Raw genomic sequence first — 7,386 nt, forward strand, 5'->3', positions numbered from 1 at the left:
AGAGGGTGACTCTCAAGACACTGTTTCAGCACTCTTAATACAATGCTTGCAGTTTATTTCCTGACTGGGCGTGGAGTTAGGTAGGTCTTCAAGGAGTCCTTGGGATGATAGAAGAAACCAAGTTTAAACTTGTGTTTTAATTGCCAGAGTGTTACAATAGGTGCAGAACTTGCTCAAAAATACATGGTAATTGCTCTGATCATGGAGTAAAAATCCGAATAATGAGATCCCACCAGAGACACAGAGCCCAGCCCAGGGAGTGAGGCACTTGGAAAATGGGGGCAGATGTACCTTTCAGGATAGGGCACATCTGATCAACTAGGAAAGAAAGAAAGGAAAAGAGGCAACGAGGAAGGTAGGGACTGTCTCTCTTCAGGTAACTTCTTTTGAAGCAAGGGCACAAGCTTAGGCCGCAAGCTACTCATTTAAATCTTAACCTCCAGTGTTATCTGTTAAAGCTCTCTGTTCTGCTTAGCTTCAAGCAGAAGCTGCCTACCCCACTGCTGGACTCTGGGTTTAGTTTCCTGACAGTCAGGGACAGCAGACAGAGCTTTGTGCCAGGGGATTTGAGGGGGAAATCAAGCTAGACAGAAATTTTGGCTCTGATGAATGACTTTCAGCAAGTAACTCACTTCCCTGAGCGTGTGCAGTGAGGATAATATATAGTATCTTTTGCCTGGGAGATTTGAGGATTGAGAGGTTATGACCAACCTAGATAGCATATTAAAAAACAGAGACATTACTTTGCGAACAAAGGTCGGTCTAGTCAAGGCTATGGTTTTTCCTGTGGTCATGTATGGATGTGACAGTTGGACTATGAAGAAAGCTGAGCACTGAAGAATGGATGCTTTTGAACTGTGGTGTTGGAGAAGACTCTTGAGAGTCCCTTGGACTACAAGGAGATCCAACTAGTCCATTCTAAAGGAGATCAGTCCTGGGTGTTCATTGGAAGGAATGATGCTAAAGCTAAAACTCCAATACTTTGGCCACCTCATGCGAAGAGTTGACTCACTGGAAAAGACCCTGATGCTGGGAGGGATTGGGGGCAGGAGGAGAAGGGGACGACAGAGGATGAGATGGCTGGATGGCAGCACCGACTCGATGGACATGAGTTTGAGTGAACTCCGGGAGTTGGTGATGGACAGGGAGGCCTGGCGTGCTGCGATTCATGGGGTCGCAAAGAGTTGGACACGACTGAGCGACTGAACTGAACTGAAACACAATGTATGTAGAAGATCCATCCAGGCACAAGGCATTTGCTGTTTGTTTTAGTATTAATACTACAGAGTATTAAAGGACGGAGCTACTCTTTATGTTAGTATTCATACTAGCAAGCCCTGCTGGGTATGGCTTAGCAGCAAGCAGCCACCTAGAGCCCAGTCTTGGTGTCTATAACTTTCCTTCCCTTTTCCACCTTTGTCAGGTAACTTGCATGGAAGTGGTGTGCTAGGGGTTGAGACTCAGTAGAAGGAGGGGCTGTATGTAAGACCTTGGCGAGGACACAGTCACAGTGACACGTCTGGAAGACAAGCGCCATATCATGCAAGTCTCAGCAAATTCAAAGACCCAAACAAAGAGCGGAGCCTGAAACAGGATGTACCATGAGGAGGAGACGTGTGCTTGTGCCTATGCTGGGGGCAGTGGGGCAGCAGCAGGAGGGTGCCTCCATGGCGGGGGCCTCACTCTTACAGGGAGCGGCAGCAGGTCCCAGCCCCAGGTCTGCAGGTTGTATGCTCTGTCAGGTCCCTCTCAGTTTCAAGTCATTGCCCAGGGTTGCCAAGACAGAGGGGGAAGTTATGAATCTAATCTGGGCTCAGGTCACATCTCTTGCTATTATTTTTTTCAATGAACCGACTTTGGGGACGTTGTCTCTCTGAGCTTCATTGTGTTTTGTTAATCATGAAATTGGCATTCTTTATCTAACCTCCATCATGGTTCAGGACGAGGATTGCCAGATAAGCAAATAATGCAGAGCACAGTTCAATCTGAATTTTAAATGAGCAATAAATTAGTTTAGTCTCTAGGACACAGTTGAATGCGGTCACTGTGTAGCATGCGCTGTGTGCTGTGCTTAGCCACTCAGTCGTGTCCAGCTGTTTGCAGTCCCACAGACTGTTACCCGCCAGGCTCCTCTGTCCATGGGGATTCCCCAGGCAAGAATACGGAAGTGGGTTGACATGCCCTCCTCCAGGAATTGTGTAGCAATTGGTCCCAAACATTGTATGAGACATACACTTAAAAAAAAAACAACTATTAGTTACCTGAAACTCAAATTTAACTGGGTGTCCAATATTTTACTGGACAACCCCATTCACAGCAGCTGAATGTTTAAAGAACATTTAGCACAAAGAAGGTCCTGACGTGACTGCCAGCAGGGGCTGTTCTTTCCTGTGGTTTTCCTGTATTAACTTTGGCTGCACTGGTCTTTGCTGCTTCTGCACAGGCTTTCTCTGGTTGCGTAAGTGAAGGCTACGCTCCAGTGGCAGTCTGCAGGCTTCTCTTTGCCGTGGCTTCTCTTGTTGTGGAGCACAGGCTCTGGAGCAAGTGCGCTTCAGTAGTTGTCGCAAACAGGCTTAGTCGTCCCTCAGCCTGTGGAATCTTCTTGGACCGGGAATCAAACCTGTGCCCTTTGCACTGGGAGGTAGATTCTTAACCCCTGGACCACCAGGGAAGACAAGAGACCGTTGAATTTCACTAATCTCGGCACTAATGATGGAGGTCACTAGTGGCACGTGTATGGATATTTTTATTCTTTATTTTTTAATGCAGGCAACATTGGTTTAAAATAGTTCGTGTGTACAACACAATTCAATATATGTATATAATAAGGGGTATATACCTCCAAAAGTTTAGTTTCTCTCCAACATACATGTGACCTTTTTCACCCATTTTCACCTCTTCCTACCCTCTTTCCTCTTCGGCAACCATCAGGCTGTTTGTATCTGTTCATTTCTGTTTTGTTTTTAGATTCCAAACATCAGTGAAATTCAGTGGTATTTCTCTTCTCCTGCTGACTTACTTCACTTAGCATAATACCTTCCAGGTCCAGTCATGTCACAAATCGCAGGATTTCATCTTTTTTTAATTTGTGTGTCTGTGAGCGTGTATCACATCTTCTTTATCCATTTCATCCACTGAAGGACACTTAGTTTGTGTCCATATCTTGGCTACTGTAAATATACAACGAGCGCAGGGGCACATACAGACGCAGAGAACAGACTGGTGTTGCCAAGGGGGAGGAGGTTGGGGGAGGGCTAGAATGGGAGGCTGGGGTTAGCAACCTGCTCTTGAGTCTTCCAACAAATGCCTTATACACTCCCTCTAAATGCCTTATTTTCCAAACTAGAAAATACGGAAGAACTGCATCATAATGAGACATTTCACTCATGTGCTTCTCATTCTGGAGCCTACAAACCCTGATTCCAGTGGATGACTGTGGTGTTTGTACTGTACTGACACATGTCTTAATTCTGCAAACTTCTAAGACTTTTGAACGAAATTTTATAGAATTATATGATAAAAATGTGTTCACGGAAATCCACCCTTAGTGGAGTGGCAGAAAGGTTAAATTTTAAATAGTACCCAACAGGGCTGTAAAATGACCGGGTTCATTTGGCAAGTTAAAATATGCTCATGATATGGAGTAACTGTAATAGTTGGAGTTAGTATTTCAAATTCTAGAAAAAGAAGAAATTTATAACTGTTCCAAGTATGTCAAAGGAAGTATTGACAAGTTTCCATATTTCTGCAAGGAAAAAAGAACTGATTAAAAAAAATACAGAATCTTGTATACTTTTTAAGGAGAAATTTTTCATGATGAAATAACTTTATAATGATACGATGACAGAAAATTAAGGAATTTCTTAGGCTAATCAAGGTTCAGTATTGTTGGAAGGCCTCAGGGCTTTCCTAAGAATCCTTGCCCAGCTCTCATCCAAGTGGTTACTGGCAAGGGCAGAACCTTCTGAATCCTTCCAGACCTGGGCACAGTTGCACAGCTCATCTCCAGCTGGACTTTCTGGACTGAAAAGAAACTGTGTAGTTTTGAAGATGACAGGCCTGTTGCATCAAAGAACTTTGGTATTTGCTGCAACTGGTCTTCCCTGTAGCTCAAACAGTAAAGAATTTGCCTGCAATGCAGGAGACCCGGCTTCAATCCCTGGGTCGGGGAGATCCTCTGGAGAAGGGCATGGCAGTCCACTCCAGCGTTCTGGTCTGGAGAACCCCATGGACAGAGGAGCCTGGCGATCCTACAGTCCGTTGGATTGCAAAGAGTCAGATATGACTGCGTGACTAACACTAGTTGTTGTATGGGATATACTTGTTGTATGAGATATTAGGCAAGAAAATTCACAGAATGACTCACTAACTGAAAAAGACTTTGAATCAACCCTGCTTACTGGTAGAGAGAATCCACATAATAATTCAGTTTAAGGAATATAGAATGATACACTTAACAGACTACAGAATTTTCCTAGGTTTACTCTAATCCATTGGACTGAAATCATGAATTCTGACTCAGAGACTTTCTCTCCAATTAAAATGAGATTTAGAAAATTAAACTTTTAATTTTGAGATATTGTAATTAACACCCAGTTGTAAGAAACAAAACAGACAGATTCTGTGTGTAATTACCTCCATTTTTCCTGATAGTAAGAGACATTACTTTGCCAACGAAGGTCCGTCTGGTCAAGACTATGGTTTTTCCAGTGGTCATGTATGGATGTGAGAGTTGGACTGTGAAGAAAGCTGAGCACTGAAGAATGGATGCTTTTGAACTGTGGTGTTGGAGAAGACTCTTGAGAGTCCCTTGGACTGTAAGGAGATCCAACCAGTCCATTCTAAAGGAGATCAGTCCTGGGTGTTCTTTGGAAGGAATGATGCTAAAGCTGAAGCTCCAGTACTTTGGCCACCTCATGTGAAGAGTTGACTCATTGGAAAAGACCCTGATGCTGGGAGGAATTGGGGGCAGGAGGAGAAGGGGACGACAGAGGATGAGATGGCTGGATGGCATCACCAACTCAATGGATGTGAATTTGAGTGAACTCCGGGAGATGGTGATGGACAGGGAGGCCTGGCGTGCTGCAGTTCATGGGGTTGCAAAGAGTCGGACATGACTGAGCAACTGAACTGAACTGAACTGAACTGAACATCTTATAAAAAACTATCATACAATGTAACATCCAGGGTATTAACAGTGATACAGTCAAGGTACAGAACAATTTTATCACCACAAGGACACCTCCCCTTACCCTTTTATACAGCCACATCCAGGGCCCCTCTCACTCCTACCTCCTCCTTGACTTGTGACAGTAGCTACTCTCTTTTGATTTCATCATTTTGTCATTTCTGGAATGTTATGAAGATGGAAACAAACAGTCTGTAACTTTGGGGGACTGGCTTCTTCACAATCAGCACCCCTCAGATCATTGCATATATTTACAGTTCATTCCTTCTTATTGCTGAGAGGTAGATCATGATAAGAGGCTACTGCTGCCCCTCAGTATCTCCTGGGGATTGGTTCTGGACTCCCACGGACACCAAATTCGAGCATGCTCAAGTCCCTTATGTAAAATGGTGGCGTGTGTGCATATAACCTACACACATCCTCTGTACAGTGTAAATCATCTCTAATGACTTACGATGCTTACTACAATATAAATGTTATGCAAATAGTTATAAATACAATGTAAGTGCTCTGTAAATATTTGCGGGTATGTGGTAAACTTGCTTTTGGAACTTTCTGGAATTTTTCCCCCAAATATTTTTGATCTACTGTTGGTTGAATTTGTAGATGTAGGACCCACAGATATGGAGGGCTGACTGTCATTGTACTGGAGTTTGCTTAACTCATACACATATGGCCACACTGTGGCTGTCAATAAGGGATCCTATTCACCCACTGAAGGACATCGAGGCTGTTTCTAGTTTTGGCTATTACGAATAAATGTTATGCATGAACATTCACATGCAAGTTTTGGGGTGGACAAAAGTTTATTTCCCTGGAATAAATACCAGGAGTGCAATTGCTAAGTTACATGGAAGTTGCATGTTTAGTTTTTAAAGAAACTGCTTGCAGAATAGCTACATGATTTTATATTATCACCAGAAATCCATGAGTGATCTAGCATCCCTGCATCGTGACATGGGCAGGATGGAAATGATCAGACTCAGAGAAGTTAAGTTACTTCCTCAAAATCATAAGACTGGTTAATAGCACAGAGCCTAGAGGGAAACACAGCCCACCAAATTTTCTTCTTCAGAAACTGTATTCTTCCATGGAACAAACTAAGTTAGTTACTAGATACTTAGTAAATGTACCAGTAACTTTCAAATCTGCCTTTAACATGAAAAAAAAGTTGGAATACATTCTTATTATCAACAATTTCCTTGAGAAAATTTTTTGAAGGATAGTTGGTTTACAGTGTTGTGTTGGTTTCAGGGGCACAGCAAAGTGATTCAGTTACACATACACATATATATTCTTGTTCAGATTCTTTTCCATTATAGGTTATTATAAGATATTGAATATAGTTCCCTGTGCTATACAGCAGGTCCTTGTTATTTATCAATTTTATATATAGAAATGTGTATCTGTTAATCACAGACCCCTAATTTATCCCTCTCCCCATCATGTTAGGGGAAATTTTTTAATGCATTGGACAAATCGTTTCTCAGTCATCTTTCTTAAAAGCCAAAGACAGTATCCAGGCTTAATACAACAAATAAAATGAGGTTGATAATATGTCATAAATGGTCATGTATCATATTATCCAGTTCAGTTTTAATATTACCTTTAAGTTAAATCACTTGAAGTGATAGAAGGATTATCAAGGGAAGACTTCAGAGGCAATCTGATTTATACATAAGGAACAGAGGGGAATAGGGCAATAGGAATTCTTGTTTTAGAATGTTCCTAAAATGGTAATCTAGTCAGAGAATTCTATATCCAGATACTACAATGAGATTTTGGCAGGGGAAAATGAGGGGGAAGATGTGTCTAGTTAAAAAGAAAAATAGCAATTAACAGACCAAGGAAAACTGGGTATCTTCAAAAAACTAACCGAGCTGAAAGCTTAAGCAAGACAGCTCACAGGATGAGGCTGTGTGCCATCTGCAAGGGTTCTTTCCCTCATTGGAAGCAGTCTTTTTCTCTCTCCCCCTCCCCCTCCACCGGATGCCTGTTAATTTGCTAAAAGATGAATTAGTTCACATCTGTCTTGGAATTAAGGAGAAAACTTATGTTTGGGGGTCAGTCATCAAATATGAAATGAATGGTGTATATGCAAAGAGAACATGGCCAGTGATAACCAAGTTGGCCATGCAAACGTGTTTCTTCTGCTCCATCACCATCAGTGGCTTTGGACAGGGAGAGCAGGATAGAGT

This window comes from Capra hircus, chromosome 4 (assembly GCF_001704415.2).
Source record: "Capra hircus breed San Clemente chromosome 4, ASM170441v1, whole genome shotgun sequence".
NCBI lineage: Eukaryota > Metazoa > Chordata > Mammalia > Artiodactyla > Bovidae > Capra > Capra hircus.